Source organism: Myotis myotis, unplaced genomic scaffold (genome assembly GCF_014108235.1).
Source record: "Myotis myotis isolate mMyoMyo1 unplaced genomic scaffold, mMyoMyo1.p scaffold_m19_p_14, whole genome shotgun sequence".
Lineage (NCBI taxonomy): Eukaryota > Metazoa > Chordata > Mammalia > Chiroptera > Vespertilionidae > Myotis > Myotis myotis.
This window is the reverse complement of record NW_023416318.1, coordinates 20,774,919-20,784,848: the sequence shown is the minus strand read 5'-3', so window position 1 is coordinate 20,784,848 and position 9,930 is coordinate 20,774,919.

Below are 9,930 nucleotides of genomic sequence, written 5' to 3'. Positions count from 1 at the left end.
AGGAAGGTCCGCACAATAACTGAAAACAACAACAACAACAACACTGAGATTCTGTAAGACCTTTCAAGGGTTACCAAGTCAATGACCGAGAGGGAGAAAAACGAAAGGGAAATAGTGGCCTGTCACAAGCTAGGGCACATTCCATTCAAACAGCTCCCGGGGAGTTAAAATTCTCTCTACGTGGGGAACAGTGGGTGCCTACAGGTCTCTGGCGAGCCCACAGCAGTTTAAGGTAATATTTGGTCAGCAGGCATAGACTCCAAATGAACAGTGGTTTAAGGCCTGTGCCGAAATGAGAAAGGCATTCTCGGGCTATTATTTAACATTCTACATATGTGAGATACAGAATGAAAGGATGAGAATTATCTTAAAATCCCTGCTAAGGCAGAGCCTGCTTCCTCAAGGCAATCTCAAGCTTTAGTAGTTCAGACAGATTCTCTGGCTGACAATTAATATTAATGGGTAGATTTCACAATGTGGCATTATCACACGGGAGATGGGTGGGCACACCATCTGGGTTTTGGCAGGTATTAGATGTAATCAAAGGGATTACTTGGCTCAGGGAGAAATAGAAAACCTTGGGTTTGTTTAGTCTCTTTCCTCTTTTGTTTGGACGCAGCTCTAGGTGTGCTTAACGATGTTCCCCCTTGTTCTTTATTTGTGGTTGGGAACATCTCCAGGGGGAGAAACAAAACAAAACAAACAAAAAAGGATGGACAGCCCACAAAGATAGTGGGATATGGAATCATGGCCCGTTCCCTCCTCACTGGAAAGTCACCAAATATTTATTGAGTGCCTACTATGGACAAGGACACCGCAGTCAGCTTTAGTTGCCTGAGCTATAAAGATGTCAGTGTTCACAGGTCTATTTCTGGATACTTCAGAACAAGCTGAAGGGCACACAGTCTTTACAGATAACACAAGATTTCTTGGTCCACCTTTGCTCCTTTCCCACCATTTATCACCACCACCACCATCACCACAACACACACACACACACACACACACACACACACAGTGGCCATCCAATGTCAGGTTTTAGCAAATAGTGACAAAACTGAATTGCTTCTTGAAAACGTTCAATAAACTAGACCAGGGAACCTCCAACAGTGTACATGTTCATCTTCAACAAAAATAAATGGAAGTTGTTGATTGGCTTACCCTCTTGGAAGCGCTAGGTGAGTAAGCAGACTTGAAGAACCAGACCCTGCTGGTTTCTACTGTAGGTAACTTGCATATTTTACATTTAACGATGCTCTGATAATGAGTGAGATGTCAGCTTGCCATCTCAGACACTCTGGCCCAGGAAAAAAGCACGTCCAATCCTCTGGTGTTCCTACCCAGGATTGTCTTGGATCCCACAGATACACGCCCTCCTAACTCACAATGAGGCTGTCTTGGCTTAATAGTTATCCCATGGTCAGGGAAGGCAGCAGTGACATAAGCCACCTTCCACCAGCCAGTGATGCGAACAGTCCAAATAAGCTTAGCTGACACCACGTCTTCCTCCCCACCAGCTCCTTCCGGCATCTGTTCAGGGGCCACATGCTCGGGCTCCATCCTTCATGTGACTCTTCATAAAACTTGGCTGTTAACAACGCAACTGTGCATTCAACTGCCCAAATCAACTGGAGCCCTGACATCTGCATGGTCCACGGGGGTAACCATGGACTACACACTCGCACATGCGGCTACTTCAAGTTCGTTAACATGAACTACAAATAGGAGCTCATTTCCTAGGCCACTCTTCAGGAACTCAACAGTTCCCTGTGGCTGATGGCTAAGGAATACAGTGAGGATACAGCGCATTCCCATCTCGCAGGGAGTTCTGCTGGACCACAGGACGAGGGGTGCCAGGGCAGTTTTCCTGGGCCCTGCAGGCACCCGCCTGGGAGAGCCAGGCCCAGGCGTTCACTAGTCACCACTCAAATCTAAATGCCAGTGTCCAGGCAGACTTGACCCCCAAGCCCCGCAGCCTTTCACTGGGGAACCAGGGCCGTGGGGAAGAGCCTCCACGGTGCGGATTGCTTTACCCGACTTTATACCATTTGCACAACATTCTCTGCGAAGGGGTAGAACTGGGGGGAGGGGGGCGAGAGGGGGTAGCTCCCTGGGCGGGTATTTAGGGGCTGTTCCCGCTCCTGCGCCCCAGCTCCTCGCTGCAACCCAAGCTCGCGTGGGGCCGAGCTTTGGGGTGCGGGTGGGCGCCGGGTCGGGACTGGAGTGGAGGGAGGGATGCCCTGCTGGCTCCGCCTGCGCCCAGCCTCCTCTCGCCTTGTCCTTTAGTGGAAGGGCACGCCGGGCAGGACAAAGGCCCGGGCGGGCGGCAGCTGCTGGGCTCTCGCGCAGGGGCGGCCGCGGCCACCCGGGGCGCCCGCCGCCTCCGCGGCCCCGTGGGGGAGGCCGGGCGCCCGCCTTTGTCTGCGCCGCCGCCGCGGGCCAGGTCCGCAGGAAGCGGGCGCCATCGTGCGGCCGGAGCTGGGCACAGCGCCCTCCGGCGCCACCCTCGCTGGGCCAGATCCAAGCTTGGCCGGTGTCATCGCAGAGGCGACTGCTTCCCCGGCCGGCCGCGGTACCTGCCATTAGGCATGCTCTGTGTGATGAGAACACTTCATATCGCCACTTCCAATGAAGGCAGCTGAGCCTGTGTCCGCAGAAAGGGCAGAAGTAGACATACTTGTCTATGTATAATGAATAAAAATACCCACAGAGCCATGATCTCCAGAATATTTACTAACGTAGTTGCGCGCATATGCGTGGAATATCTCTGGAACATCACAAAAGAAATCGGTTACAGGCCTTTCCCTGGTGACCTAAGTGCCTGGGTGCCTAGGTGGCAGTGTGAGGTGGTGGTGATTCTTTGTACCTTTGTGCCATTTGCACCTATTTCCTGTTCAAAACAAAAGCGTTTATATTTAAAGATATATCTAATAAAAAGCGTCTGTGGCATGTATTGTGTGTAAATGTTGCTGGAGCCAAAGATAAGAACACAGTTGAAAATTCCAGGTCCCTGCCCTCTGGGACCTGAGTGTACACAGACAACCCAGCAAGTCACAGAAACAGAATTAACCCACGTTTCCGGTGATGCTTGGTGAGGCGGGGGTTTTCCAGCTTGAAGGACCCTGTTCAGCAGGCGAGGCTCCTGCAAAATGTGACTGCTGTTCTCACTTTGTTGACCAAACTCCTTACACGGCTTTTGCCTCAGAAAATGCTGGCCCAGAGCACTGACCCCTGGCTTACTTTAGAGGGCAGGGTCGACTGAAACTCTTAGAAATGACGCTCCATCTCCTTCCAAGCTGATCTTCTCTCCTCGGCATCCAACCCCGTCTTCCAGCATGGATTCCGACAAATTTCACCTGCCACAGCGGTTCTCAACCTGTGGGTCGCGACCCCTTTGGGGGTTGAACGACCCTTTCACAGGGGTCACCTAAGACCATCAGGAAACACATATATAATTACATATTGTTTTTGTGATTAATCACTATGCTTTAATCATGTTCAATTTGTAACAATGAACTTGGGGGTCACCACAACATGAGAAACTGTATTAAAGGGTCGCGGCATTGGGAAGGTTGAGAACCACTGACCTACGAGGCCACTTACCAAGTTAGAATTGGGTACAGTCAACCAACTTCTAACCCCCACAGCCGTGACTCTGTGACATGTTTGCAGAATTGGGCCTTGTGAGATGGCCCCAGTTGTGTGTGCCTGACCCGGAGAGCATTACACCTGGCCAAGGAGCCGAGGCATGGGCACCGAAGCAGGGGAGAGCCTGCAGGCAGGGACCACGCCAGCCACTGTCCTGTGATGCCTGGGCCTGGCTCCACTGCGTTGAACTTGAAACTTGTTCTTTACTTCCCCTGGAAGTGCTCTGCGGGGTCACAGGCCATAATGAGATGGGAAGATCGGGATGATTGCGGTTGGGCTGGATAGAGTGTGGACAGCAGGGCAGGCCTTGGGGCCAAGAAGACTGAGTCTGCATGCTGCCTGGGCACAGCTGGAGTCCTGAGCAGGGAGAAGAGGGAGCCTGGGAAGAGAGAACCGGGGCTGGAAGGGCGTGGCCTTTGAGTGTGTGCATGCACGGTGTGAGTGTGCACGTGTGTGTGTGTGTGTGTGTGTGTGTGTGCGCGCGCTCGCGCGCATGCATATGTGGCTGGGTCTGGGCAGTGAGCATTCAGGAATCCTGGTGGAGCCGATGGTCTGATTTGGGGAGCAGGTGACTGAGAGCATCTTGGAGTCACAGCCTCTACTGCTTTATTTCCATCCCCCAAATTCAAGTTCCTCCATCCGTCCTTCTCCTGGAGCTCTGACAAACCTCTGAAGCACAGGCGGGAGGGACAGCGAGATCATGACCAGCATTTCCTTCACAGTAAGACAAGAAGGCACTACAGGGGTATCCAAGAACAGCATGAGGCATAGGGGGTTAGCTGGCTCTCCTGTTCTCTCTTTAGAACTCAGGGTGGTGCATCCTTTCACAATCCCTGCTCCTGCCACTAGGTCTCTCTTACTCCTGCCTTGGTCCTGCTTCCCGTGGGGTAGACAAGAGGAATCAGTCACAGCAAGGAGCTCACTGCCTGAAAAATCTGCCCAGCCGACCAGTATGTACTTACATCCTAAGAAAACCTTTGGAGCAGCAGTCGCCAGCCGGTGGTCTGCGGACCACTGGTGGTCCATGAGGTCCGAAAGGTTGGCAGCCGCTGTAATCTAAACCATCACTTGGGAAAGGGGACCCAGTCGACATGCAGTGGACAGATTTTGTGTCCATTTCTTGGTACCTACTCAGTGTCCTGTACGGTGCGAGTGCTTGCAGGCGGGGATTCATCTTCCATTTTGTTTCCTTGCGAGCCGTGTGGCATAACAAGGGTGACAGTCAACCCCACTCTCTACAGTGCCAGCATTGCCACAGCACGATCAGTGTTTGGATGGACGGAATCCCTAGAAATTGCTTAGTGGTCAGGTCTTTGGCCGTGGTAAGTGGTTAAGATGCCTCTTGCCTCAACTGAGGCTGACTGGACCATGTCAGGAGCCGGTGACATCCTTCAGCTTCCTAATCAGGCCCAGACCCCCTTTCCTTCTCTCCTCTCAGAAACAGGCTGTTGTGCGTGGCTCCATGAGGAAGACCTGGGCCTCCCTGCCTGTCTTCCCAGTGGGGCAGCCCTCTGCCCTCTCAGAGGGGGAGCCACGAGGCTTCCAGGCCTTGCCGTGCGCTCCCCGTGGGCTCCTGGCTCGGGGGAGGCAGAGGTTGGTGAGAATTAATTGTAAAGTGCATTGAGAGGCACAAATGGAAACCGGTCCCGTGGCGGGGAGATTATTACTGTGGCAATTTGGGTTTTCTGAAATAGCTCTTAGGATATGACAGTGGCAGCCCAAACCCCAGAGGTGAGCTCAAGGCTGATAGATTTTCAGAGTGGCCCCATTTTGCTACAGGCTTCACGCTTCCCCTCCCTTCAGGGTGGGGGTGAGCAAGACCGAGAGGGGCCTGGGCTGGGGAGCGGTGTCCCCTCCAAAGGCCGCAGATGCAAGGGCAGCTGAAGGCTGACCCCCATGTTCTTGAAAGAGGGTCCCCAGACTTCCCAGAATAATCTCCTTCTCACTTCACTGTTCCCTTCCCTGTCTGAGATGGCAGGTGACCCAGGTGGGAGCGGTGTGCAAATTGATTTGGAGGCGATCAATGGCTCGGGGCGCGGCCCGGCTCGCTGCCGTGTCACTGATCCTCTCGAAATCGATTCACACGCCGTTCCTTCTCAGCACACCTGCCATGTCGGATGGAGAGGGATGAGTGAAGTGAGAAGAAAATTACACATTCGTTAAGCCGCCGAAGCCACCACCGCCACCGGCCCTTCTCCTCCCCTCTCTCCACCACATTTCAGGCGACCGCCACTTGCCTCCGAGATGCGAAGAGTCCTTTTCCACCCACGCGGAGAAAGAACCGGGATGCGATGGAGCTACAAGGACCCTCGCGTTGGCACCATCGCAATGAGGTCTACACCAGATGACTGAGAAGTTCGTCCTCTCCCACATACATGGCTTCTACGGTGTTTGTTCAGAGCTTGTTAATGTGTTCACTCCTTTAAAGACCATTGTGGACCAACTTGTAAACAGACCACTTACTTGGTAGGCCCAGAGTCATTCAATATTTGAATTCAATTAATTTGAATCCATTCATTCATTCATTCATTCATCCATTCATCAACTCACCCAGTCATTCGGCAAGCCTCAGTGGAACCCACACCACGTGTCCAGCACTGACCAGAGACCAGGCCTGCTCCTCAGTATTCTAAGTTATCACCAAGGTGATCTGCTTTGGAGAAGACAAAGTACGTTCACAGGAGCACCCAAGAATAGCCCAAGCCAAAGGAAATAAAGAGAACAAATAAAATAATGGAAAGATACCTATAGCTGTGTAGGACAGACCTCATCAAATTACTGCAGTTCCATCAGTCTCCTGCTACTGGTTTGCTAGGAGCTTGGACCAACATGTACTAGTAAACAGATTGTGTCATTAAGCACAGTTTTTTCATAGCAAGACTTTCTCAATGAAGGAAGTAGTGCAATTTTACATTCCGGTGCAACCTGTTCCTAGATCAGCACTTTGAGTCAAGACCAATTTATCCATCAGTCACAGGAGGCACAGTGTCTCAGACCCGCAGTGCTTTCAGGGACACCAAGGTGTCCACATTCTAATTCCCAGACCCCACAGCAAAAGGAACTTTGCTGATATGATTACATTAAGGATCTTGAGATGGAGAGTTTATCCTGGATTATCTGGGTGGGCCAATGTAATCACAGGGGTCCTTATACTAGTAAGAGCAAGGCAGGAGGGGAAAGGTCAGAGAAGGAGATCCGATAGTGGAAGCAGCGTTCAGAGAGTCCGAGGTTTGAAGATGTTAATCCGCTGACTTTGAAGATGGAAGAAGGGGCCACAAGCAAAGGAATGTGGGCAGCCTCCAGAAGCTCAAAAAGGTGGAACTGGAGTCTCCTTTAGAGCCTCCAGCATGAACCAGACCTTGAGATGGATTTTGGACTTCTGAACTTCAGAATTGTAAGATAATAAATCTGTGTTGTTTAAAGGGGCTAAATTTGTGGTAATTTGTTACAGCATTGAAAGGAAACTATCACGGGGCCCACAAAAATGCTTTCATTTCATTTGGGGGGCATGGGCGGGGGAATGAACTTTTAGGTTAATAAAAATGTTTTAACGTCGTAATATAGTTATTTTTATGTTAATGCAATTGTAAATTAGGATTTTTTTTTTTTTTGATGGAGGAAGGGGCCCAGTAAGGCAAAAGTATCAAGGTCCCACAAAAGTCACAGTGCAACCCTGCTTCAAGTAGTAATGATCATGCGGCCCTCCCCTCCTTTAACAATTCTAGAAGGATCAGAAAGCACAGATCCTGGGAGGGGCGGATATGAGGTGAGGGGGAGGGGTCAATGAGGGGGAAAAAAAAACACAAAAAAGGGGACATCTGTAATACTTTCAACAATAAAGATAAAAATATTTTAAAGGCACATATCTGATGTAGAACTAAGCAATCCATTTGAACACCCATCTTGAAGCAGCCTTTCTGACTGCTTATTTTGAATCCTTCAAAAACCAATATTTTAAAATAGGACTTAAAGGTGTACTAAATGTATTTGCCAACATCCATCCAGTGACTTATTTATAATAAGGGAGGCTGGGTCCGCCTTCTTCTCTCTCATGCAGTCTTCTGTAGTGCAGAGATGTACGTCCCTGAAAATCAGTGATGTTTCCACATTTATAAGTAAGGATTCCTTTTTTGTTTGAAAAGCCTCTTTGCAGATTTCTGGGTTACATGGGAGTTAAACAAAACTAAAAGTTTTTAATTCTGCTTCTGCCTGTTCTTGAGCCACTGAGATCGAGATTCTCCCGCAGGCATAGAACCAAAGTGATTCCTTTCAGCAAACTCTTTGACTTCCTGTCCAGGTTCTGACACATTCCTTTGCCAACAGCAAAATAAGTGAGAATGCTTCCAATGAGCAGTGACACTTCTTCTTGTTTGTAGAAGGGAGTGTCAGCCTGAAAATAGTGGCCAAGTGTTTTGACGCAAAAAGCAAGGATTTCAGGCCAACGGCAGCCAAGTGGGCTATTCTTAGATGTGCATTGGAGGCTGAGAGGTCTCCGTGTGGGTTGTTGGAAAATGGTTAGGGATTTGTGACTTTTAAGTGGCTCTGGAAACTATTTAGAGATGAATAAGCCCCTGCAGGTTCCATTAATGGCAGATGTTTTATTCCATCTGATCCTCAAAGTCCTTCTTGGAGATCAACTAGTTTCTGAGGTCTTCCCCAGTAACTCAAGGATCAATGTGGGCTGATCCCTCCTGACCACCAAGGATCAATGTGGATTGACCCCTTTATTCAGTACTGAATATGTGGATGATGTCTTAGTCTATTCAGGCTGCTATCACAAAATGCCGCAAACTGGGAAGCCCATAAACAACAGAAACTTACTTCTCACAGTTCTGGAGGCACCAGCATGGTTGCCTTCTGGTGAAGGCCGTCTTCCTAGTTCATAGCTGCTACCTCCTCTCTGTCCTCACATGGTGGAAGGACGTAGGGATCCTCCTGGAGCCTCTTTTGTCAGGCACTAATCTCATTCACAAGGGCATCACTTCATGACTTAAGCACCTCCCACAGGCCCCACTTCCTAACATCATCATCTTTGGGGGTCTGGATTTCAACATGTAAGTTTTGGGGGGACATAAACATTCAGACCACAGCAGATGCCGTCCTAAGTAGCACTTGGTTGTTACCTTTGCAGAGTCATGTTGACACCATCTTGGGTTTTCAGAGATGTTTCATGTGGTTGCCCACTTCCCCCTCCTTTCTTCCCTAGATCTCTGTGCCCCCAAACTCCCCACGTTTTCCTCCTACCTCACTGGCTTCTTCTCATTTTCCTTTGCTGATTCCTCATTCTCTAACAAACCTATAAATGTTGAAGTACTTCGGGGCTCTCTCTTTTTTCCTCTTCATCCTCTGTCTGCATTATCTTCCCCAGAGGATCTTACCCACCTCCATGGCTTTCTGAACCATGAGTGCCAAATGCCTGCCTCTAGCCTGGACTTCTTCCTGGAGTTCCAGACTCATATTTCAAACCACTCAATAGCTCCATGTGGACGTCGTGGTGGCTTTGTAATGGGTCATCTAGACTAGACAGAGCTACAGTTTTCAGGACTCAGAGTGGGCCTCAGACGAAGTTCCTGGAAAGAAGCAATGCCTGGGTTTCACTCACAGGTATTGTTGCTGATCTGCTGACTCACTTCTTGGCGTGAAGCAACAGCAGGGCCTGCAGCTGCTTTACTTTCCCCTGGATCTTCATCTTCTCTGAATCCTGAGTCAGGTGTGTGTTTAGCTCCAAGAAAGGGGCCCCAGCTTTTGCAGGGTACCCACACTAGAATATACATACAGGTACATGTGTATATTCTAGTGGTTCTGCTTCTCTGGTTAAACTCTGAGTAATATAGATGTCTAAAAGTCACCTCAAAATCATGTGACCCAAACCAAATAGTTCTATGATCCCTCCTTCATTTGCTCCCCACAATTGCCCCATCCAAATCAATAGTAAAAGGGAAATCACAAAACGAATTCATCAGTTGGTCCTATTAGCTCTATTTCCAAACTACCTTGCCAGTCTGATTGCTTCTTACGTCCTCACTGCTAAAACCCTGGTTCTAGCCACCTCCGCATCTCACCTACAACAGTTCCAAGATCCATTCATTGCAGTCCATCCTCCACACAGTAACCAGAAAATCTTCCTACAGCTGAAATCTTTTCCCTCCTTAAAAACCCCAACAGCTTCCCATCACAATCAAAATATAAATCCCAAATCCTACAAGACCTTATATATTTGGGCCCCTGATGACCCTTGGGCCTCATTTCCCCATACTCACCCACTTATCCTCTATCTTTAGG